The 24,640-nt window shown below is 41.0% G+C and overlaps 1 non-coding gene across 1 annotated transcript; it reads right to left on the bottom strand.

Annotated features, from left to right (window-relative positions):
- Nucleotides 1-23,070: 23,070 nt before the first annotated feature.
- Nucleotides 23,071-23,142, bottom strand: TRNAC-GCA. The gene has a single exon. It is a non-coding gene; the product is annotated as a tRNA-Cys (tRNA).
- Between the last annotated feature and the right edge of the window lie 1,498 nt (nucleotides 23,143-24,640).

The following is a 24,640-nucleotide window of genomic DNA, read 5'->3' as shown; positions in this document are numbered from 1 at the left end:
TTTCCAGATGGTCAACGATGCTGAAAATAGTGAGAGGAGATTATAATCGCAAGGGAAAGAGAATAGTGGTCCATAGTTAGAATTCTATTTGTTCTAAAGGAAGAAAGGTAGATGATTGAAATGAAAGCAATAATTAAATCTACAAGAGAAAGTGCATAGAATAAGAACTGGGGTCTGCAGATTAGAGTTTTTCATTTACATGTAGCACTATTACAGGCTCAGGGGATACAGTAGTGAACCATACAGGGAGGGTCCCTGCAGTGACAGATATTCTGTTTTCACAGAGGTGAACATACAATAATCAACAACTTAGTTCACAGTGCATATAATTTAAGATATTGATAACTGTCTTAAAGAAACATATGTTTTCAAAAGTAGGATTATGCTTCAGGGAAGTACCTCCCAGTTTTTATAACACACTAGAAAGGGAACTATTTCTATGACACAGTTGGGTAAATTTGAGGGAATATAAGAGTAATTATATATGTTTATTTATATTCATAAACACATAAGAGCTTCCCAGGTGGCTCAGTGGTAAAGTATCTGCCTGCCAAGCAGGAGACAAAGGTTCAATCCCTGGGTCAGGAAGATTCCCTGGAGAAGGAAATGGCACCAGTATTCTTGCCTGGGAAATCCCATGGACAGGGAAGCCTGGTGGGCTGCAGTCCGTGGGGTGTAAACAACTACAACATAAACATATATATACACACATGTACGTGTGCGTATATATAGTTTTGATAAGCAAATATCTATAGAATGCCAAGATTATAAAACAAAATAAGTAATGACTTGGCAAAATACTTCTAAACTTAGAATATTCCCCAAACATTTTTAATGAACGTGACTTACTATTTTTAGTGACTTACTTCTATGAACATAATTTTTTATTCTCTCGTTAAATGTATCTACAACTAGCTGCAACTTTTTAAGGATAATTTCATTAGATTGTTTATCATTATCATTGACAATAAACTTTGTTTACCCAAATAGATAATAACAAATTAAAATTTTTAAAATTAGCCACCTCAAATATTATAACAATTAAAATGATATTTAAAGAAATGAAGTTATTTTTTATCTCCTTGACAAATGCATTCTTGAAATAAATTGTGATAAAGCAAGTGGGTTTATACGTAATTAAAGTTTTTATGTCAATATTTAAAAATAACAAAGAAACTCTAATTTGCAGTTTATGAATGCCTCACTAGACAGCCATTCTGCTGCTGACTTGAAAGTCATGTTAAAGACAAAGGCGTGGGAATGTCCAAAATATGTGATAGCAGAGATTTAAGGTTGCTGCCTGGGCAAGTTCTTGCAAGTCTCCCCTAACTTTCAGCCTCCATCTTAGCTAAACAACCTGCTCCTTGACCATCACTACATGAACTCCTAAGCAGCTACAAGGCCTTTTGTCTATGACAGGCAGCAGATCACTCTTCAGGTGACTGATGAATCAAATGCCTAAGTGATTGAGTTTCTCTGACCAGGCTCCCTGTACTGTGGTACAGAGAAAAGGTGTTGCTATTGAATTCTCTGTTGCCAGGGTCATGTTGTCAGACTCTTGCTCAGCCTACTCCCCAAGCAGTCTCAGAAAAAGCTACTCAAGATTAGAGGTGGTCAATCTGAAGTTTCTAGCGACCTCAAGCTCCATGAATGACTGAAAGCTTAGGAGATTGGAGGATGTAAGAGTGCTTATTGGTTGGGAAACTGTTTTAAAGTACAGAAGTCAACAGATGGTTATTTCCTCAATATACCGGTAGCTAAAACTTATGTTTGGTTTTGTTAATCATTCTTTGGTTGTCTAACATTTTTGCTTTCTGTATTTTGATGCTCTGTTTGCATGACTGCATGACTCAGTCCTGTGTGATTCTTTGAGACTCCATGGACTGAAGCCACCAGGCTCCTCTTCCATAGGATTTTTGCAGGCAAGAATATTGGAATGGGTTGCCATTTCCTCCTCCAGGGGATCTTCCTGACCTGGGGATCAAACCTGTGTCTCCTGCATTGCGGGTGGATCCTTTACCACTGAACCACCCTGGAAGCCAGATGCTATGTCTGAAAGTGAAGTGAACGTGTCAGTCACTCAGTTGCATCGGACTCTTTGTGACCCCATGGACTGTAGCCCACCAGACTCCTCTGTCTGTGGACTTCTCCAAGCAAGAGTACTGGAGTGGGTAGCCATGCCCTTTTCCAGGGTATCTTCCTGATCCAGGGTTTGAACCCAGGCTTTCTGCATTGCAGGTGGATTCTTTACCATCCGAGCTACCAGAGAGCCCCATGTTATGTTTGGGGACATTTAAATGTCCTTGATTGCTTTCCTTTTGTTATTGATTGTAACTTTTACTAATTTATGAAAATATCCCCTTCCTCACTGCACTTTCATGCATTGGAGAAGGAAATGGCAACCCACTCCAGTGTTCTTGCCTGGAGAATCCCGGGGACGGGGAGGCCTGGTCCCCGTGGGCTGCTATCTGTGGGGTCACACAGAGTTGGACACGACTGAGGTGACCTAACAGTAGCAGTCACTGCAATTATAACCTTACTTCATCTGGATAGAAATATCTTAACCCTGATGTCTTTTATGTTTGCCTAATAATTTGTATTCTTTTATATTTAATATTCCTTTGTCATTTTGATGTATATTTTAGGAGCCTTGGGCTTCCCTGGTGGTTCAGATGGTAAAGAACCTGTGTGCAATGCAGGAGACCTGGGTTCAATCTCTGGGTCAGGAAGATCCCCTGGAGAAGGAATGGCTACCCATTCTAGTATTCTTGCCTGGAGAATTCCGTGGACAGAGGAGTTTGGTGGGCAACAGGCCATAGGGCCACAAAGAGTTAAACACAACTGAGCGACTAACACTCACTTTCACAGTTTGGGTAGTTTTATGTTTCTTCAGGGTGTTTGTCCTTTAGAAAGGGATTTTTTCTTGCTTATTAATACTTTTTTATTTTCTAAATTAACTTGCTTGCTTTTTCTTCTGTTATTTTGCCTTATGCTTCTTCTTTTTGATCTTTCTTGGTATTTATTGCATTTTATTAAATCTTTTATTTCTGTTTTACTCCTGTTAGCCACGTAGCTTTCTCTAGAACATCTGTAATTTTATTATTCTCTTTCTATGGATATTTATGTTGATCATAAATTGTCTTCACTCTAAATATTTTAAACTCACTTATTTTTTAGTTGAAACTCTGGGAGACACATAAGTTGATATTTCACAAGACTAATTTATTTTCTGCATTGTTAAGTGTATTCATTAATTAATGCCTCCAATTCAGATATTAATTTTGGTCTGTGTTAGAAGATTTTTTTTATTTCAGAGTGCTTTCTTTTTAATCTCTGTCTTCATCTTAATGAGTTTTCTTGGTAATTTCCTATTCCTCTTTCATAGTTGCCATGTAGTCTGGCTTCTTTTAATGAAATTAAGAAAATACCATCCATATTTTTTTTTCTTTCTGACTTGAAGTTATTTTCCAATGACAAGCTTTTTCACTGAAACTTTGAAAACTGTGTTTATATATTCTTATAATCCAGTGTCATTTCTCTAAGGATCTGTTTATATATTCTTGAATGTGAAGAGATTTAGTTAAATCTAGAATTTTCTCACAGTCATGACAGTGGATATGTTAAGTCCCATTCAGTGCTCAACTGAAGGTTGACTGTTTATCCATTTTATCTAACCTGAAAGGCATGTCTTCTCTAAAAAAATTTGAAAACACATAGAAAGGCATTAAAGACACTTGCTCCTTGGAAGGAAAGTTATTACCAACCTAGACAGCACATTCGGAGAAGGCAATGGCACCCCACTCTAGTTCTCTTGCTCGGAAAATCCCATGGATGGCAAAGCCTGGTAGGCTGCAGTCCATGGGGTTGCTAAGAGTCAGACGCAACTGAGCGACTTCCCTTCCACTTTTCACTTTCACGCATTGGAGAAGGAAATGGCAACCCACTCCAGTGTTCTTGCCTGGAGAATCCCAGGGACGGGGGAGCCTGGTGGGGTCGCACAGAGTCAGACACGACTGAAGCGACTTAGCAGCAGCAGCAGCAGACAGCATATTAAAAAGCAGAGACATTACTTTGCCAACAAAGGTCCATCTAGCCAAGGCTATGGTTTTTTCAGTGGTCATGTATGGATGTGAGAGTTGGACTATAAAGAAAGCTGAGCACCGAAGAATTGATGCTTTTGAACTGTGGTGTTGGAGAAGACTCTTGAAACTCCCTTGGACTGCAAGGAGACCCAACCAGTCCATCCTAAAAGAAATCAGTCCTGGGTGTTCATTGAGGGACTGATGTTGAAGCTGAAACTCCAATACTTTGACCACCTGATGTGGAGGGCTGACTCATTTGAAAAGACCCTGATGCTGGGAAAGATTGAGGGCAGGAGGAGAAGGAGACGACAGAGGATGAAATGGTCGGATGGCATCACCAACACAATGGACATGGGTTTGGGTGGACTTCAGGAGTTGGTGACGGACAGGGAGGCCTGGCGTGCTGCGGTTCATGGGGTCGCAAAGAGTCAGACACGACTGAGTGACTGAACAGAACTGAGCTGAGAAAGGCATTGATCAGGGATGGTTTATCAAGAGAACTGTTTGAAAATAAGGGGATGAATTAGATAATCACTAAAGACTAAAATTCCTTAACATTCCCACGTTGCTATTATTTATTAATGGCCTTTCTCACCTCTCATAACACCAACCTGGTAAATTCCAAGAACATAGAACAGCATGTGCCTTTTACAAGCAACTCTGCGGAAGCCTGTGTTTCTTGAACTGAATGACATCATTTCCTGGAGAATTCAAGGAGTCAACGTTTTTTAAAAAATGTCTCTAACACTCTCAAAATGAGCATGAATTTTTTGGTATCATTCTTTGCTTGGGAATTAGCGATACTAAGACAGCTGCAATAGCAAGAAAAATTTAAATCCTAGCCAACCGCAAAGTTAAATACCAGGTTTCTACTCCTCAAAACTAGGGAATGAACTGTGAACAAGCCAAAACTTGTCAAGTGCTTTAGTAATTGGAATGTGTGAGATGAGTTTTAGGGAAGGAGTGAAACGGGGTTAAATTGTCAGCTTCCATCAGGTGGCTCAGTGTTAAAGAGACTGCAATGCAGGAGATGTGGGTTTGCTCGTTCCCTGGTCAGGAAGATCCCCTGGAATAGGAAATGGCAACCCGCTCCAGTATTCTTGCCTGGAGAATTCCACGAACAGAGGAGCCTGGTGGGCTACAGTCCATAGGGTTGCAAAGAGTCGGACATGACAGAGTACAGTGCACAAACACATCAGCATGCTTAAAGTTGAAAGAAAAACTCAAGGAGACTGGCAACATTTTCCACAATATAATTTACTTTGGTTGGCCTTCATGCTGGCAAAGAGCAGACTTGCAAAATAGGCTGCATTTCAAAAGGTCTTACAATTTCCTTGGAAAAAATAAAGAATTTTTCTCCCCACTTCATTGGTTTTCTATCTGTTGTGTAAAGCGCTAAACTTGCATATTCAAACCCTGCAAGGGAGTAGGTGTTTCTGGGGAGGATGAGATGAGAGAAGCAGGGATAGATGTGGTTTGGGAAAAGAATAGGATGTAAATTTCAGAACAGCAAAATGACTGTCTCAAACCACTTCAGAGAGAAGGAAGTGGCTTCGTGACAACATCTCAGGTGTGGGAAGTGAGTTGAGATGCTTTTGATTCCATGGTGCGAAGAGAAGAACAAAGGGTTCTTTGCTTATCACTCAGCTGCTCAGACTCTTCCACCCTTTCCTTCCTGCCTCCCTCTCATGTTCTGTGAGTTCAGTTCTTTGGAAAATAAATCTTGCTGTTCCAGCAATTAATGTCATGCCATTTGCTCAGTAACGATGAGGATCAGAGAAATATCTCACCAGCAATTTTGATATTAATCATAAGCTTTTGAACTTTAAGTTGATGCTTGAACTCGGTGGCAATCCTTAACTTAAATAAATAAAAATGCACAAGAGAGGTTTCCATTGTAACTCAAATGCTTACAGTGTATTTGGTTTCTGTGCCATCTGTAAGGAGGAAGGAGTTCTTTGGGGCCGCTCTGCATTCGGGCACTGCTAGGTAAACACAGACTGTGAAGAATATGGAAGGTGATACCTCATTGTGCATCTTCTGTGAATTTCAGGAAAGTGTGATGCTTGCCGTTTGAGCTGAGCCTGTTATCTCTTTTCTCCACAGCTCTTTTTCACACCCATTGATGAGTCAGAAGGAGACTCTCAGAAAAAAAAAAATTTAAAAAGTGGCAGCCCAGAAGTTTTTATTTCATGTTACATGTTGTCGTTCAGTTGCTAAGTCATGTCCAACTCTTTGCAACCCATGGACTGCAGCAAGCTAGGCTTCCCTGTCCTTCACCATCTCCCAGAGCTTACTCAAACTCACGTCCATTGAGTCAGTGATGCCATCCAACCATCTCATCTTCTGTCATCCTCTTCTCCTCCTATCTTCAGTCTTTCCCAATGTTGGGGTCTTTTCCAAGGAGTCAGCTCTTCACATTAGATGGCCAAAGTATTGGAGCTTCAGTTTTGGCATGAGGTCTTCCAATTAATTTTTAGAGTTGATTTCCTTTAGGATTAACTAGAAAAGAAGCCATGGAGAGTTTTCTGAATCAAAGAGATACTGAAATACCCCTGGTTAAAAATGGAGTTAAAGGTTTCTCCAGCATACAGAAGGCAGACTCACAGCATTTTCTTACTGATGCTCAGTTATGTAAGAAGAAAGATCATAATCAGAATGTTTCCTTGGTGAATATAGAGAACAATTTAAAGAGGAATTCAGATATTCTCATAAACAGCCTTTCAACTGAGACAGGACAACCTTGTTCCTGGGATAAGGTTCTTAGAGTCCTGTGACTAACATTACTCTCACTTGGGTAATTCTGAATCCACTCTTGATAAAATTCCAAGGCAGCCCCTTTTTTCTATGATCCAGGTTATCTGCTAGTGATTTTTCTTTTGAATTTATTTTGTACTGAAGTAACATTAGCTTCAGTAACATTGGAGGGGAAGGGGACGCCAGAGGATGAGATGGCTGGATGGCATCACTGACTCAACGGACGTGAGTCTGGGTGAACTCTGGGAGTTGGTGATGGACAGGGAGGCCTGGCGTGTTGCGATTCATGGGGTCGAAAAGGGTTGGACACGACTGAGTGACTGAACTGAACTGAACTGAACATTGGCTTACAACATTATATATGAATGTTTCATATGTGCAACATTATATACTGTATGGCTTGTGTTGTGTGCTCAGTCGTTCAGTCCTGTCCAACTCTTTGTGGCCCCATGGACGTGTCCAGGCTCCTTTGTGACCCTCCAGGCTATTTTATCCATGGAATTTTTCTGGCAAGAATACTGGAGTGGGTTGCCATTTCCTACTCCAGGGGATCTGACTATTCCCTGACCCAGAGATGGAAGCTGCATCTCTTGCATTGGCAAGCAGGTTCTTTACCACTTGTGCCACCTGGGATTTCATTTATTCTTAAAATCTAGATCTTTTTATGCATGACAGAATCCCTCCATTGGCTCTAAAGCTCATTTTCCCTTTATGTTCAGCTTCCATCCTCCTCCTTTTCCTGATGTCAACCCTCAAGTCTCCTGGATGCACAGTGGCAATTGCTTGAACACCCCTTGTCTACCTGGTATTTAACCTTCTCTATCAATTGCTGCACTCTCCTCTGAAACAGGCATCACCTAGAAATTTTAAAACCTTCTTTCCCTTCCTGACACTATTCATTATTTCAAGAAAAATCTGGTTTCTTCCTGAAGAAAAACCAAAATTCTTTGCTTCAAAGTTTCTTTTTCCAAAACCCTATAACCTCTCTCAATACATTGTCTTGCTAGTCATCTGTCTTTCTCGCAGACAAACAGCCATTTGATAACTTTACTGCCTATTTCCTTCTTCATCTGCAGGTGCCTAGAACAGAGACAGACTGGACGTTGGTGTTGTTCAATGAATTAAGTAGATAGAGTCAAAATTGAAGAGTTCAAGTAGATGGTGCAGTAGTACTAGAAGCTGCCCCACAGAGTGACAGCTTATGTCACTAGATATCCAATCACACTTTTTTTTTTTAATGCTGTCTTTCTTTAAAAAAAAAAAAAAAACTTTTATTTATTTAATTTGGCTTCTCTAGGTCTTAGTTGCAGCATGTGGTCATGTAGTTCCCTGACCAGGGATCAAACCTAGGCCTCCTGCACTGCAAGCACAGAGTCTTAACCACTGGACTGCTGGGGACATCTCTACAATCACACTTTTCTTCTCCTGCCTCGCCAGTAAGCCCTTCTTGCCTTCTTTTCCTACCTCACATGTTCTGGACAAATAGAACTTTGGAACTTTTGAGTTTTGACTATGGGTACCAGAAAAGGTGATTCTAGGCTGAAGTGGGAGGGGAATTTAGAAAAAAGAATTGATTAGGCAGAGGTATTTCACTATCAATTTTAGAATAAGAAATGAGCCACATTGAAATATGAAGCACTTCTACCAAAGGGGATCAAATCAATCATCTTCTCAGGAAAGAAAGAGGCCTTTTAATATGTGAATAAAATTTACTTTTAGAACATATAGAGCCTAACGTTTTAAAATAACAAAGTTTCTAAGTTAATACACTTAAGTCCCCTACATAAGAACCTTCAAGTTGTGAACTTACAAAGATGAGAATGTGCTTTCCGTCAATGTCAGGCATGAGTGAAATTGCAGCTTGCCCTCTGCTTGTGTTAGCTGGGTACCTAGGCTAACTTTGTTGACTCATGAACATATTGGAACTCATTCATAAGTAGGGGATTTACTGTACTGGAATATTAGGAGGAGGGATGGGGGAGGGGCAGGATTACAAATTCTCCCCCCTTGTCTCACATTTGACCTTTTAAAAGACTTCCTCAAGGGCAACCCACTCCAACATTCTTGCCTGGAGAATTCCATGGACAAATGAGCCTGACAGTCCATGGGGTCAGAAAGAGTCAGACACGACTGAGCAACTATCACTCACTTAAGGGTGCAGGTCATAAAAGACAGCTTAAGTGATAGTTGAATAAGAAACTAAACCCACATGTTCCTGAAGAGACTCAGCCTCTAAAAATAAAATTTGTAACTGAAGAGTGAAGACATATAGAATCATATTATTCTATTAATAGAGCCAAGAAGGACTCAGTCTCCTCATTTGTGACATGAGAAGTTAGAAAGAATGATTGCTGTATATTTTCTCTCAAGATCCTATGACATTTTGAGTCAATAGAGGACGATTTGATTTGAAAAGCAAAACTGAAATCAAAACCAAAAAGCACCTCTTCATAAAATTCTTCAGGAGCACTTCAGTGATAGATACCTGGATTCATATCAGGTGTTTGAAGAAACAATATGGTGTGAGAAGAGGCTGAGAGCAGTGCCAAGTCGCTCAGGGAAATGCACACAAAGTGTCCACTTGGTGAAAACGTATGTATGTGTATACACTGCTGTATTTAAAATGGATAACCAACAAGGTTCTACCATACAGCACAGGGAACTCTGCTCAATGTTATGTGGCAGCCTGGATGGAAGGGGAGTTTGGGAGAGAATGGATACATACATGTGTGTGGTTGAGTCCTTTTGCTGCCCGCCTGAAACTACCACAACATTGCTAATTGGATATTTAGGAGGGGTGGTGTGCTCAGTCATCCGACTCTTTGTGACCCCATGGACTGTAGCCTGCTAGATTCCTCTGTCCTTGGGATTTCCAGGCAAGAAAACTGCAGTGGGTTGCTATTTCCTTCTCCAGAGGATCTTCCCAACCTAGGGACTGAATCCATGTCTCCTTCATCTCCTGCATCAGCAGGCGAGTTTTTTTTTACAACTAGCACCACATCTGGTATACCCCAACACAAAACAAAAAGTTAAAAAATATATATATATAATATAAAAAGTTGAGAGTGCTTCAATGTTCACAGCAGCACTACTTACAATAGCCAAGACATAGAAACACACACATGCACACACATACACACACACACACACACAATGGAATACTACTCAGCCATAGAAAAGAATGAAATTTTGCCTCTTGCAGCAACACAGATGAACTTGGAGGGCGTTATGCTAAATGAAATAAGTCAGACAGAGAAAGATAAATACCATATGATATCACTTATATTTGGAAATCTAAAAAATACAAAAAACTAGCAAATAGAACATAAAAGAAGCAGACTCACAGTTATAGGGAATAAGCTAGTGGTTACAGGGAGGGAGGGAGGGGATGGCAATCTAGGGATAGGAAGAGTGGGAGGCACAAATTACTGGGTAAAAGATAGGCTCAAGGATATATTGTATAGCACAGGGAATCTAACCAATATTTTGTAATAATTGTAAATGGAAAATAATATTTAAAATTGTATACAAATAAAAATCTTATAAAAAATAAAAATAAAGAACAGAAACAATACCAAAAGAAAAAGAAGTGGATTGAGAGCAGTGCTCCATAGCCTCCTCTGTACATACAGTGCTGCACAGATCTGCTTGGCCACCTACAGTGTTCTTACCTGATACAAGTGTCTGTGATCAGGAGAGGATGTTCTTCTCAGTAGTAGAAATGGATTTAATCTCATGCATCATAACACTCTTGCTTTTTCTATGATCCAATGGATGCTGGCAATTTGATCTCTGATTCTTCTGCCTTTTCTAAATCCAGCTTGAACAGTTAGAACCAGACATGGAACAACAGACTGGTTCCAAATAGGGAAAGGAGTACATCAAGGTTGTATATTGTCACCCTGCTTATTTGACTTATATGCAGAGTACATCATGAGAAACGCTGGGCTGGATGAGGCACAAGCTGGAATCAGGATTGCCAGGAGAAATATCAATAACCTTAGATATGCACATGACACCACCCTTATGGCAGAAAGTGAAGAGGAACTAAAGAGCCTCTCGATGAAAGTGAAAGAGGAGAGTGAAAAAGTTGGCTTAAAACTCAACATTCAGAAAACTAAGATCATGGCATCCGGTCCCTTCACTTCATGGCAAATAGATGGAGAAACAATGGAAACAGTGACAGACTTTATTTTCTGGTGCTCCAAAATCACTGAGAACGGTGACTGCAGCCATGAAATTAAAAGGCTCATGCTCCTTGGAAGAAAAGCTATGACAAACCTAGACTGCATATTAAAAAGCAGAGACATTACTTTGCTAACAAAAATCTGTCTAATCAAAGCTATGGTTTTTCCAGTAGTCATGTATGGATGTGAGAGTTGGACCATAAAGAAAGCTGAGCACTAAAGAATTGATGCTTTTGAACTGGTGTTGGAGAAGAGCTCTTGAGAGCCCCTTGAACTGTAAGGAGTTCAAACCAGTGAAACGTAAAGGAAATCAGTTCTGAATGTTCATTAGAAGGACTGATACTGAAGCGGAAACTCCAATACTTTGGCCACCTGATGTGAAGAACTAACTGGCTCACTGGGAAAAATCCTGATGGTGGGAAAGATTGAAGGCAGGAGGAGAAGGGGAAAACAGAGGATGAGGTGGTTGTATGGCATCACCAACTTGACAGACACAGGTGTAAGTAAGCTCCGGAAGATGGTGATGGACAGGGAAGCCTGGTGTGCTGCTGTCCATGGGGTCGCAAAGAGTCAGACACGACTGAGCCACTAAACTGAACTGATCATAATACTCTCTTGCTTGGGCTTCTTTGTGGCCTTTGAAATAGGATTTCTGAATAGTTCAGGCACAGGCTGAGATCATGGAAGAGACTAACAAGCACCAAAGTCTTGTTTTTGTCCTCCAAGGTGAAGAGATCTCTGCAGGTAAGAGAAAGGCCACAGCAGGAAGGTTCAGTGGGCATGCATCCAGCTTTTAGGGCAGAGGTTCTCAATGTCAGCTGCATCACTGCCCCTGAGGAGGGTGTTCAAAATGCAGATGTCTAGGCCCTACTCCCAAGAGATTTTGATTTTAAAAGTTATACCTGAAGCCTGGAATTTTGCATTTTAACCAGTCGTCCAAGTGATTCTAAAGCAGGTGGTCCTCTTTGAGAAGTGCAGTTCTAGAAGTTCAGTTGATCTCTGCCTTTCCTCCTTGGTTCAGGTCCTTTGAATTAGGCCCATTAAAAGTTTTCTTTTGTTCCTATTTTGATGAAGGCAGTTTTAGAATCATAATTTACTTCTAGAATGCTCTTACTGTTATTCAAAATAGTATCACTTGGCAAAGTGGAAATGATTTTGAGAAAAGGGAACATAAAGAGCTTTTGAAAAGAAAACCAGATCGTAAGATAGCCTATTAAGCAGCGAGAATAGATTCAACTTTGAAGCTATGGAGAATTTTAGCAAATGGTCTCAATGAGGAAATGACTAATGGAGATTTGGGGAGCCAAGGGAAAGAGAGAGAGAGAGCGTATGATACTTCTGTCAGTAGTTAGACCAAGAATGTCTGCTCTGCTAGAAGACCTTGTGACACAAAGAGAGCCAGGTGACTGGGAGATTAGTGTGCCCGTCACAGACTTTTATTCACTTATCTGGAAGCCATTCCAGCTGAATTTGCGTTTCCAAGACTATGAAGAACATCCAGGGAAAATGTGCCTGGATTTATAGGAAGTCTAAAAACCTTGGCTTCAGTGTGACTATTTGGATCTTAGGCTAGAACAGCTGAGAGATCAATTTTGTGGTCCTCATTATTAGAAGAGGTCAGAGTCCTTAATTATCTAGGCTGGGTCATGGTGGCAAACGGGCTTAGGCAAATACATGAAACTTGGCAAAAAATTTGGAAAGAGCAACAAACAGGTACAGAGGTGCTTGCCCTTCTGTCAGAAGGATCATTTTAGCAAAACAGAAAACAAACAAACAAAAATGCACGAAAATTGACAGTTGGCCAATGCAAGCCAAGAAGCATAATGACTAACAGCAAAAGCAATGGAAAATGCTGATATCTGTTCTCACTGTAGATGAATTCAGACAATCACCATGGGGAGGAGGACTCATAAATAATAATAATATTGAGAAAAAAAAAGTACTGAAGCAGGCAATTTGAGCCAGCCCTTTACTCCATGCCCTCCAGCCTACCTTTTTGGTAACTGGGGCCCAGGCCTCCTGTGTCTCTAGACTGCCCTCTGGCTGTCACTGCTGGTACTGCTCTGTCTCTTCTAGACAGAAAGTTTGCAATGTCCCTTAGAAAACAGACTGCTTTGCATCCCATTGTCTCCTTGTCCCACTCCCTTCAATTAAATCTGAAAAGCCAATAATGCTTAAATACTTCTAACAATGAGATCCTTTCTTCAAGTACAATTTCAGGCATAAGTCCAGTCCACAAAACGAATAGAATTGTTTATCTGGAAGAGGACAAGTCTTGCCGCCATTAGGCGAGTGGCCTCCAACTGGAGATAACCCCATAGAGCCCATTTAGGCAACTACTGTGACAAACTCTTGGTGGCAATGGACTTCTGTTAGTTATCTTAAGGGATACATTTGCAGTTAAGAAGAGACATCTTGAAAATAATACACATACATCAGAACTTTTTCAGTTGGAATGGACAGAAACCCAATCAAATTAATTAAAGCAAAAGTGAGAACTTTTGTTTGTGAATCTTGCAATATTGGGTGTGGTCTAAAATAAGACTAGATACAGATGTTCAGATGACGTCAATAGGAATTGTCCCTTTCCGTTTGCCTCCTCTCCCCCTGAATTCTTTACCCACAATGTGAGTGTATCTGGATACAGGGCTTTAAGGAGGTAAGTAAGGTGAAATGAAGGGTTTCCCAGGTGTTGCTAGTGGTAAAGAACCCCCCTGCCAATGTAGGAGACACAAGAGATGTGGGTTTGATCCCTGGGTGGGGAAGAACCCCTGGAGGAGGTCATGGCAATTCACTCCAATATTCTTGCCTGGAGAATCCCTTGGACAGAGGAGCCTGTCAGGCCACAGTCCATAAGGTCACAGAGTCGGACATGACTTAACGACTTCGCACACAAGGTGAAATGAGGTCATGATTTTGGACTTCTACCCTCCAGAACGATGAAAAAATAAATTTCAGTTGTTTAAAGTACCCAATCTGTTGTGTGGAAGAGAGATGGGGTGAATTAGGAGATTGGAACTTAAATACACATATACTACTATGTTCAAGATAGGTAACTAATGAAAACCTACTATATAACTTAGTAAACTCTACTCAGTGCTCTGTGGTGACCTAGATTGGAAGGAAAACCAAAAAGAAGCCATATGTGTTTGTATATAGCTGACTCACTTTGCTGTACAACAGAAGCTAGCACAACATTATAAAGAAACAAGACTCCAATAAGTAATAATAATAAAAAATAACACTCAATCTTTGATATTTTGTTATGGAAACCTGAGCAGACTAATACAGATTTTGGTACCCGGAAGTGGGATAAATGCCTGAAAATGTGGACATGGCATTGCACCAGAGTAATGGGTAGAGACTGTCAGTTTTTTTAAGGTACGTGCTGGACAACCTCAAGATTGTCTTGATAGGACTGTTGGTAGAACTATGAACATTAAACAGAATTCTGGGTGAGATCTCAGAAGGAAATAAAGCACATGGCTGTTAGAAACTGGAGAAAAGATGACCCTATGGAGCAGAGAAAGCAAGGACAAATGAGAGTGTGTGGAAATGCTCGGGAAGCCCCAAAGATGCTCTGGAACTTCCTGGTCTCTCACTACCTCCAGGACACCAATCTTGATGATGAGATGACCTGAAGGAGCAGCTGGCACCCTTTGTCAGAGAGTTAACCGTGCCCTTGTCCCAGGAATCAGCAGTCACCTTACCTTGGAGTCATTCTTTTTTTTTTTCCTAATTTAAGAATTGATTGATTTCTGGAGTATTCTAGGGAAACGCTTTGTTTCCAAAGCTTTCTCATTTTCTAAAGTTTAAATTTATTCATATAGCAATGAGAATGATAAACAGCAGATATGAGGAAGAGAGAAAAAAAAATAGATTAAGAGCTGAAAATAGAGAGAAATTGAGAGAGAGAGAGAACCAATATAGGATTTCCATCACTATCAGGAAAGATGTCATACAAGTGGGTAGGACTTTTTAAAATTGATCTTTACTGGAGTGGTGAAGCTACGTGTTGCCCTTTTTAAAGTCAGCAGGGAGAACTGACTATCAGTTATACCTAAGAAAGTGAATTGTTTGTATATATCGGGCTTCACAGTTGTCTCAGTGGTAAAGAATATGCCTGCCAATGCAGGAGATATAGGAGATGTGGGTTCGATCCCTGGGTTGGGAATATCTCTGGAAGAGGAAATGGCTACCCATTACAACATTCTTGCTTGAAGAATTCCATGGATAGGGGAGCCTGGTGTGCTACAGTCCATGGAGTTGAAAAGAGTCGGACACAGCTAAGCGACTAATACTTTCACACTTTTCAATCAGCATGTTAAGAAACACCAAAGATACTATTTTTAAAGGGTGATCATCTGTTGACTACACATTATCTGTGTAGCAAGTGCTATGCAAAGTGCTTACCAGTTATTATTTAATTCATATGACAATTCAAGATAGATCTCCTTATTCCCATTTTGTGAATAAGGATACCAAAGCTCAGAGTTGTGCCTTACCCAAGGTAGTCTAACTTTAAGAAAAGAACAAGGATTTTAACTCAGTTCTATTTGGCTGGAAACTTGTGAGAATTCCATTATTGTTTGGCAAAGCTACACCCTGTAATTCAGCAACAAGGCTGCCCCGAAGGCATACCATTTTATGCACATTTTAAATCAAGCCCCATCTTTCTCTCAATGCCTTGACAAGAATCAAGACTTTTCTGTTTGGAAGACAATTTTAGACCCTTGTTTTTTGCATTTGTTGTCCTGACTTTTGAGAAAGTGGATAAATCTAGAAAGCCTTGGGATCCTTTGCTAGTTTGAGGATGAGAGGTTGGAGATAAAGCTATGAACTTTGGGAGCAGATTTTCACCGAGGTTTTGTCCCCAGATGAGAGTAAGCAGTTAGTTACCAAAGGAAAGAAGATGGAGAGGATTGATGGAAAATCTTAGCAAGATCCCTGAATATCTGAGAGCCTTATTTGGATTAGGTAAGACAGCCGGAGGAACCTGCAGCTGAGGCAACAGCCTCTACGTCTGGCAGAGTGATGAAAGCCCCAAGAAGCTAGTTTCCTGGTACATTTGTGCTGCTTCAGGCTGCTCCTCTCCATTCCTTCATACTGGACTTGCCCTTCAGGTTGTTCTCCAGTCTCCTGGGGTTATGGCTGCATAATTACTTGTGACTCAAATCATAGATTAGAGACCAAGCAGTTCCTTTTTTTTTTTTCTCTTTCTCATTCATTATCTATTGTATAAATAGTATCAGTAGTGATGTATGTGTCAATCTCAACTTCCCAACTCTTCGAAAAAGACATTTCTCCAAAGAAGACATACAAGTGACCACAAACACATGAAAAGATGCTCAACATCACTAATTATTAGAGAAATTCAAATGAAAACTGCAATGAGCTATCAGCTCACATCAGTCAGAATGGCCATCATCAAAAAATCTACAAACAATAAATGCTGGGAGACGATGTGAAGAAAGAGGAACACTTATGCACTGTTGGTGGGAGTATAAATTGATGCAACTGTTACAGAGACCAAAACTTTGGCCACTTGATTTGAAGAGTCAACACATTGGAAAAGATCCTCCTGCTGGGAAAGATTGAGGCCAGGAAGAGAAGGGGCAACAGAGGATGGGATGGTTGAATGGCTTCACTGACTCAGTGGACATGAGTTTGAGCAAACTCCGGGAGGTAGTGAAGGATAGGGAAGCCTGGCGTGCTGCAGTCCATGGAGTCACAGAGTTGGACACGACTTAATGATTGAACAGCAACGAAGTACAGAGACCAAGCAGTTCTTTCTTTGTCAACATGTCATGTGTGCCATCACCAAATACAACAGCATTAAAAAAAAATAAAACATTTGTAATGGTCGCACCTACCAGAAATTTCAGGGCCACTACAGTCACATTGTGAGAAAGATACAGGTTTGTATATGGAAAGTGTTGCTCTGTTGGTTTGTTTGTCCCCAACGATCCTTTTTAGTAGGTGTTCTGGGTGTGAAGCTGTTCAGAAGATCCTGGGGGTTTCCTGACTCAGGGTCTGGTGATGAGCGGGAATGCGTGTTTGTGCATGTGGGTATAAGGAGCCACTGCTTTGTGTATCTCACTGCACACTTCCTTCCTTCCTTCATCAGTTACAGATGACTGAATGCAGAATCAGCACAGCGCACATTCCCAACATCAGAGACTTTTCCAAATGGTCCTCGGGCATTTGAGAGGACTCCCTTTGTCATCTGTATCAGCAACTTCATAGTCTCAGTCATCACTTCTGAGTCTACAAAGAGTCACAGAAAAAAATACCTGGATAAAATTAAATAGAAAAAGAAGCTGTGGTTCATTTAAAAAAATATATATATATTTTCTCTCCCCAAAGTAGTGTCAATCAAGGTAAGTTGATTCACGGACAGGAAAAGACCTCTCTGTCTAGTCCGCATCTTATGTGTTCCACCTGGAGACAAAAAGTAATGATTAGTCATAAATGGTTAGCTGATGCTTCTGTATTGACGTGTGGTTTGCTGCAGCCTCACTTCCTTCACTTTGTGACATCATTTTCCTGTTCATTTCCCACAGTTGCATATGTGGGTTTATGTGATACACAGTAATCCAACAAATGGAAGAAATTATGTACCATGTCAGAGAGCTTTCAGGAATAGAATTTGGAACAAAGTGGTCAATACTTGAAGTGCTCATAAAGTAAAAATGATGATGAGATAACTGGTAAGGAATGCTTCTCAGCCTATGGTTAAAGAACTCTGCTCACCGAATGTTTTGAGTCAACTATGATGGTTCTCCTTATCGCTGATGATTTTCCTACTGGCAGCACTCAATTCTGGGCTAGAGAGCATGTTGGGCAACTGGACACATATTCATCCCACAAAACTCGATGGGTTTGACCAAGATTGAATAGCCACCTGGGGAAGTCATTTCCATCAGCAGGACCGAAGAGGGCTTCTTTGAAGGAATGTGGTTTGTGAGAACCATAAGAAATCCAGGAGCCTTAGGTAACTGGTACAACTTTCACAGAGAGAGAAAAGAGGTATTAGAGGCTATTTCACTTGGCCAAAATGCCTTCAAGCTGGAAAATGCTTCCCAAGGTAGCTTGGGGTCACTGTAAATTCTCTAATCACTTTAACCCTGACAACCTCATTGCTCCATGATGCTTGGAGCATCTTGGACTTTCAGGGAGTGTCAGTGTGCCCCTTTACTGATGATAACTCTCACTCTGAAGAATGATACCTTGCATGATGCTTTTGTTGATGTTTTCTGCTATGAGGAGCAACTCTGTTAGTTGCTGACTGAGATTCTCTGTTACTTAGTTGGGGTTTTAGCTTGACAGTCAAAATAAGGTGTTCTGCAATGCTGCACTGCTGTTTGATATCTATTCATCTTCTATATTCTCCATGCACCTGTAAGAAGGACAGACACTTGCATGTTGAGGTGACCACTTTCATGAAGCCCATTATCCAGACAGATTTCTCTCAGAACTTATGTGACTGTAGAAGAGTGTAATCTCTTTCAGGAGTCTGACTTGTAGTCTCAAAATGCATCTGAAATAAGCCAGGGCTATTAAAGCATATATAAAGCATCTGTAGAGGATCCAGGGAACATTGTAGTAGTTTAGAGTTCATGTTGGACTCTTGTGACCCCATGGACTGTAGCCTGTCAGGCTCCTCTGTCCATAGGTTTCTCCAGGCAAGAATACTGGAGTGGATTCCCATTTCCTTCTCCAGGGGATCTTCCCGACCCAAGGATTGAACCCTGGTCTCCTGCATTGCAGGCAGATTCTTTACCGACTGAGCTATGAGGGACATTATCAGCAAAGTCTGGGAGGACAGCAGTAGATATGAGAAAATTAAAGATTTAAGCCTTAAGCTACTGGGTTATCTAAGTATCTTCAGTAGAAGTTTCAGTGTTTAAGATAGAGGAAGTGCTTAATAAATTTCTTTGGATGGATGCCAGTGGAACACTTACTCTGAGCAGAGCCTAGGGAGGGCTCTTTATACCCATGGCTAAGATCATGGCATCTGGTCCCATCACTTCATGGCAAATAGAAGGGAGAAGAGAGAAAGCAGTGACAAACTTTATTCTCTAGTGCTCCGAAATAACTGTGGACAGTGACTACAGCCATGAAATTAAAAGACGCTTGTTCCTTAGAAGGAAAGCTATGACAAACCTAGATCATGTATTAAAAAGCAGAGATATCATTTTGCTGACAAAGGTCTGTCTAGTCAAAGCTATGGTTTATCCAGTAGTTATGTAGGGATATGAGAGTTGGATCATAAAGAAGGCTGAATGCCTAAGAATTGATGCTTTCAAACTGTGATGCTGGAGAAAACTCTTGAGGGTCCCTTAGACTGCAAGAAGATCAAACCAGTCAATCCAAAAGGAAATCAGTCCTGAATATTCATTGAAAGGACAGATGCTGAAGCTGAAGCTCCCATACTTTGGCCACCTGATGTTAAGTGTTGACTCACTGGAAAAGACCCTGATGCTGGGAAAGATTCAGGGCAATAGGAGAAGCAGGCAGCAGAGGATGAGATGGGTAGATAGCATCACTGACTCAGTGAGCATGAATTTGAGCAAACTCCAAGAGATAGTGGACAGAGGAGCCTGTTATGCTACAGTCCATGGAGTAGCAAAGGGTCAGACATGGCTTAGCAACTGAACAACAAAGATACTCCAGCCTGACTGCAGATGCCTTCTGCAACTGTTGGAACAAATGCTGCCATAGAACTGGACTTTCTCTGCAACCAAGAGTCAGTGGAGCTTGATATGTGGAAGAAGAAAAAAAACATTATGATTATAGTGACTTAACCTTTAAATATGAACATTCAGAGCCTCAGCTATTCATCTATAAAATGAGATAAGGTGACATATAGGACTGAAGCAAGTACTAAAACTGTATTATATGTTATTGTAATTGGAAATGCATCTAATATATATATGTGTGTGTGTACACATATATACACTTATATACACATAAGGAAATGTAATGTGTTATCTACTCCTCACAATAACTCTGTGAGATAATAGTCTTGGCTTATTTAGATCAGTTGAACCTTAAATGCTTAACATATCCAGCTAGTAAATGATGAAACTATAATTTCTGTCTATTCTATCTGATTCCCAAACTATGCTCTGTTCTATACCTGACTGTACTTCCCTATAGGTAGTATAAATTGGGCGAGAAAAATTTAGAACCGTCAAGATTTTTTACTTTCGGCTTTAGTTGATGTAACTTAATTTTCTGCGTGTTTTCAAGAGCATCACACATAAATGAGATCATGTACCTAATTGTCTAGTAATCTATGCAAATTAATTTGAGATTAATTCTTGTCTTTCAGAAGTCAGGTAACAACTAACATTTGTAATTGACGAGTATGATTTTCCTCCAATTTTAGTAAATTTCTATTTTATCATTTCTTTGAAGTATTGGTGCAATTGAATTTCATATGTTTATTTTTGCATTTTTTCCTTATAAGTTTATAGACCTCTTTTTCCAGAAGGAAAAGAAGTTCCTTTTCATATTTTAGGGGTGAATGAACCGCCACCATGGATAAAGATACCATAATACACAGACCCATACACATACCTCCACACAGCTACGTATATATGCATATAGGATATGTGTGTATGTAGATTATATATAATATATATTTAAAGTATAGGCATATATAATGTAAACAGTATAATATTTAGAATATTATAGAATATATATACTATTTACATTATATATGCATGTACTTTAAATATATATATGTATATTCTATATATGCGTATACACTCTATATGTATTCCCAACAGGATAAGTGTGAAGCAAATCATTACTCTTAAATCTTTGATTTGTCTCCTGTGCCTACTACTTCTCTCATCCAACATAGTAATTTTCTTTCCACCCTGTTGCAAAATATACACCAGTGTACACACAGAAAAAACATTCATGAGCCCTTCCTGAGAAATTGTTTTTAAGAGTCACCTGTCATCACCCAATTTGGATCTTCTAAGCTTTGACACCAGGAAAACCCCTATATGCTGTTGCCTTTCAAGAGTCTAAGAATATATCCTCCCCATCAATCTAGGGCTATGTAATGTATGCTTCTCTATCTTTCCCAAAGCATAGGTTCATCCGCTTTTTATTACAGCATCTGTCTCCAGGCAACATGCCACCAGGCTGCTGAGCCAGTCTTCCAGGCTGTAGGCTTACTGTGGTGACTGGCCGCTTTGTCCTGAGTCAAAGACTTCTTGTTTCAGAGGCACAGGCTGAGGAAGAGAAAGACCAGTTCTGAGCTGTTCAGCTGGGTGCACATCCTCAGTCTAAATGAAGGATGCATGTAGGTAAGGTTGACTTAAAAAGGCTCAGATGGATGGCTTCTGTGTGCCCACCCTCCAGGTCTCCTCACACTTCTAGACTCATCAGCAAATAAATGCCTGTTGTCCAGAGTTCCAGTGTAGAGGAGGGGTAACAGAGGTAACAGGCCAGCTGCATGGTCTTTCAGGTTCCCCTGCTCAGGGGGTCTTCTATTCTCTGTCACAAATGTCCCAAAGGCTACCACAGAGCCAGCATCACCAACCAGTAACACAAGTCTACATTTCTTTCCTTTATTTATTATCATCTTTGGGAGGATTTTGAGGATGGGTTTTCCCATTGGATGGTTAAGCCTAAGCTTTGATAATCCATTGGCCTCAGGTTTATATGGACACTCACCTTATATATGTTATTGTATATTTTTCTAAGTCTTTAATTACTCATGAGTCAAAGCAAATCAAAGTTGTCTACTGATGGCAGGGATTTTTTTTTTTTTTTCCAGTTGCTTCTGTGAGAAAAGGAGAGAGTTGAAGTGGGGGTAGTGTTGAGGCAGATGGAAGAGAATGGAATGAACTGCAGCTGATTCTCTGATCCTTGGCCTCAGATGAGTGAGTGAGTGAGTGAGGTGGGTGGGGTCCAGACTTTTCCACCATCACCAAAACAATCACCTGTTTGTTTTTACTGTCATCATCACTAAACACAGTTTGTAAGCACTGTTTGCACCTGGTTGGAATGAATGACCACAATGTTCACGTGACTGTTCCTGAGAGTTATTGTGGGGCATGGGCACCAGCATCAGCCGGCATCGTGCCCTAGATCCAGCACAATGGGAGGTCAAGTTTATTAGTTAGCAAGCTTAGAGTACAAACTGAGGCTTCCTAGTCTTTCTCCAATCATGCAAAATCAGACAATGATAATGTTTTATGGCATTTAGATAAGTGGATAAAGATGCTCTTGGCCCCAGGCCACTGGTCCAGGAACTCTGGCAATTCTAGGTCCCATGAGGCTGCCAAAAGGTCAAAGAAAGTGGTATGTCAGCAGCAGCCCATCCATGGCAAGAATACTGGAGTGGGTTGCCATTTTCTCCTCCAGGAGATCTTCCTGACCTAGGGATCAAACCCACATCTCCTGTGTCTCCTGCCTTACAGGTGGATTCTTTACCTGCTGAGCCATCAGGAAAGCCCATCCGTGACCCAGCATTGCACTACTACCTGCCAGCTGCTGCTGCTGCTGCTGCTAAGTCGCTTCAGTCGTGTCCGACTCTGCACGACCCCATAGACGGCAGCCCACCAGGGTCCCCTGTCCCTGGGATTCTCTTGGCAAGAACACTGCAGTGGGTTGCCATTTCCTTCTCCAGTGCATGAAAGTGAAAAGTGAAAGTGAAGTCGCTCAGTTGTGTCCAATCCTCAGCGACCCCATGGACTGCAGCCCTCCAGGCTCCTCCGTCCATGGGATTTTCCAGGCAAGAATACTGGAGTGGGGTGCCATTGCCTTCTCCGACTACCTGCCAGTAGAAAGGTGCTAATCTACATTACTGATATTAATGAACCACATGGTACTGACTGACAAAATTCTATGTTTATATGATATTTGAAGAAGTGAAGTGAAGTGAAGTCACTCAGTCATGTCCGACTCTTTGCGACCCTATGGACTGTAGCCTACCAGGCTCTGAGGAGCCTCTCAGCACATGGAATTTTCCAGGCAAGAGTACTGGAGTGGGTTGCCATTTCCTTCTCTAGGGGATCTTCCCAACCCAGGGATCGAACCTGGGTCTCCCGCATTGCAGGCAGACGCTTTACCGTCTGAGCCACCTGGGAAGCCATATGTAATATTTGAGATATCTGCTATAATTAATTAATGCATTTCAATATCCAACAATTGCTAAATTCCAGTGATTGTTCCTCTGTGAATTCTAGCAGCTCAGTTGACCCTAAAGGCTCATAAAGACTGGAGAGAGAGGAGAAGTCTGTTACAAAAGATGTCAAGGTTTCATTATTACCAAATATTTCTAAAGCACGGACCCACTGTTTTCAGAATATTCAGGAATTTGGTAGTAATAATTCTAGATGCTTACTCCTTGGAAGGAAAGTTATGATCAAGCTAGATAGCATATTCAAAAGCAGAGACATTACTTTGCCGACAAAGGTTCGTCTAGTCAAGGCTATGGTTTTTTCTGTGGTCATGTATGGATGTGAGAGTTGGACTGTGAAGAAGGCTGAGCGCCAAAGAATTGATACGTTTGAACTGTGGTGTTGGAGACGACTCTTGAGAGTCCCTTGGACTGCAAGGAGATCCAACCAGTCCATTCTGAAGGAGATCAGCCCTGGGATTTCTTTGGAAGGAATGATGCTAAAGCTGAAACTCCAGTACTTTGGCCACCTCACGCGAAGAGTTGACTTATTGGAAAAGACTCTGATGCTGGGAGGGATTGGGGGCAGGAGGAGAAGGGGACGACAGAGGATGAGATGGCTGGATGGCATCACTGACTCGATGGACATGAGTCTGAGTGAACTCCGGGAGTTGGTGATGGACAGGGAGGCCTGGCGTGCTGTGATTCAAGGGGTCTCAAAGAATCGGACACGACTGAGTGACTGAACTGAACTGAATGAGATAAAGGAAGCAACAGTTAGAACTGGACATGGAACAACAGACTGGTTCCAAACAGGGAAAGGAGTACGTCAAGGCTGTATATTGTCACCCTGCTTATTTAACTCCTATGCAGAGTACATCACGAGAAACGCTGCGCTGGAAGAAGCACAAACTGGAATCAAGATTGCCGGGAGAAATATCAATAACCTCAGATATGCAGATGACACCACCCTTATGGCAGAAAGTGAAGAGGAACTAAAAAGCCTCTTGATGAAAGTGAAAGAGGAGAGTGAAAAAGTTGGCTTACAACTCAACATTCAGAAAACGAAGATCATGGTATCTGGTCCCATCACTTCATGGGAAATAGATGGGGAAACAGTGGAAACAGTGTCAGACTTTATTTTGGGGGCTCCAAAATTACTGTAGATGGTGACTGCAGCCATGAAATTAAAAGACGCTTACTCCTTAGAAGGAAAGTTATGTCCAACCTAGATAGCATATTCAAAAGCAGAGACATTACTTTGCCAACAAAGATCCATCTAGTCAAGGCTATGGTTTTTCCAGTGGTCATGTATGGATGTGAGAGTTGGACTGTGAGAAAGCTGAGCACCGAAGAATTGATGCCTTTGAACTGTGGTGTTGGAGAAGACTCTTGAGAGTCCTTTGGACTGCAAGGAGATCCAACCAGTTCATTCTGAAGGAGATCAGTCCTGGGATTTCTTTGGA

Source organism: Bos indicus x Bos taurus, chromosome 9, assembly GCF_003369695.1.
Source record: "Bos indicus x Bos taurus breed Angus x Brahman F1 hybrid chromosome 9, Bos_hybrid_MaternalHap_v2.0, whole genome shotgun sequence".
NCBI lineage: Eukaryota > Metazoa > Chordata > Mammalia > Artiodactyla > Bovidae > Bos > Bos indicus x Bos taurus.
This window is presented reverse-complemented; position numbering and strand designations above follow the sequence as displayed.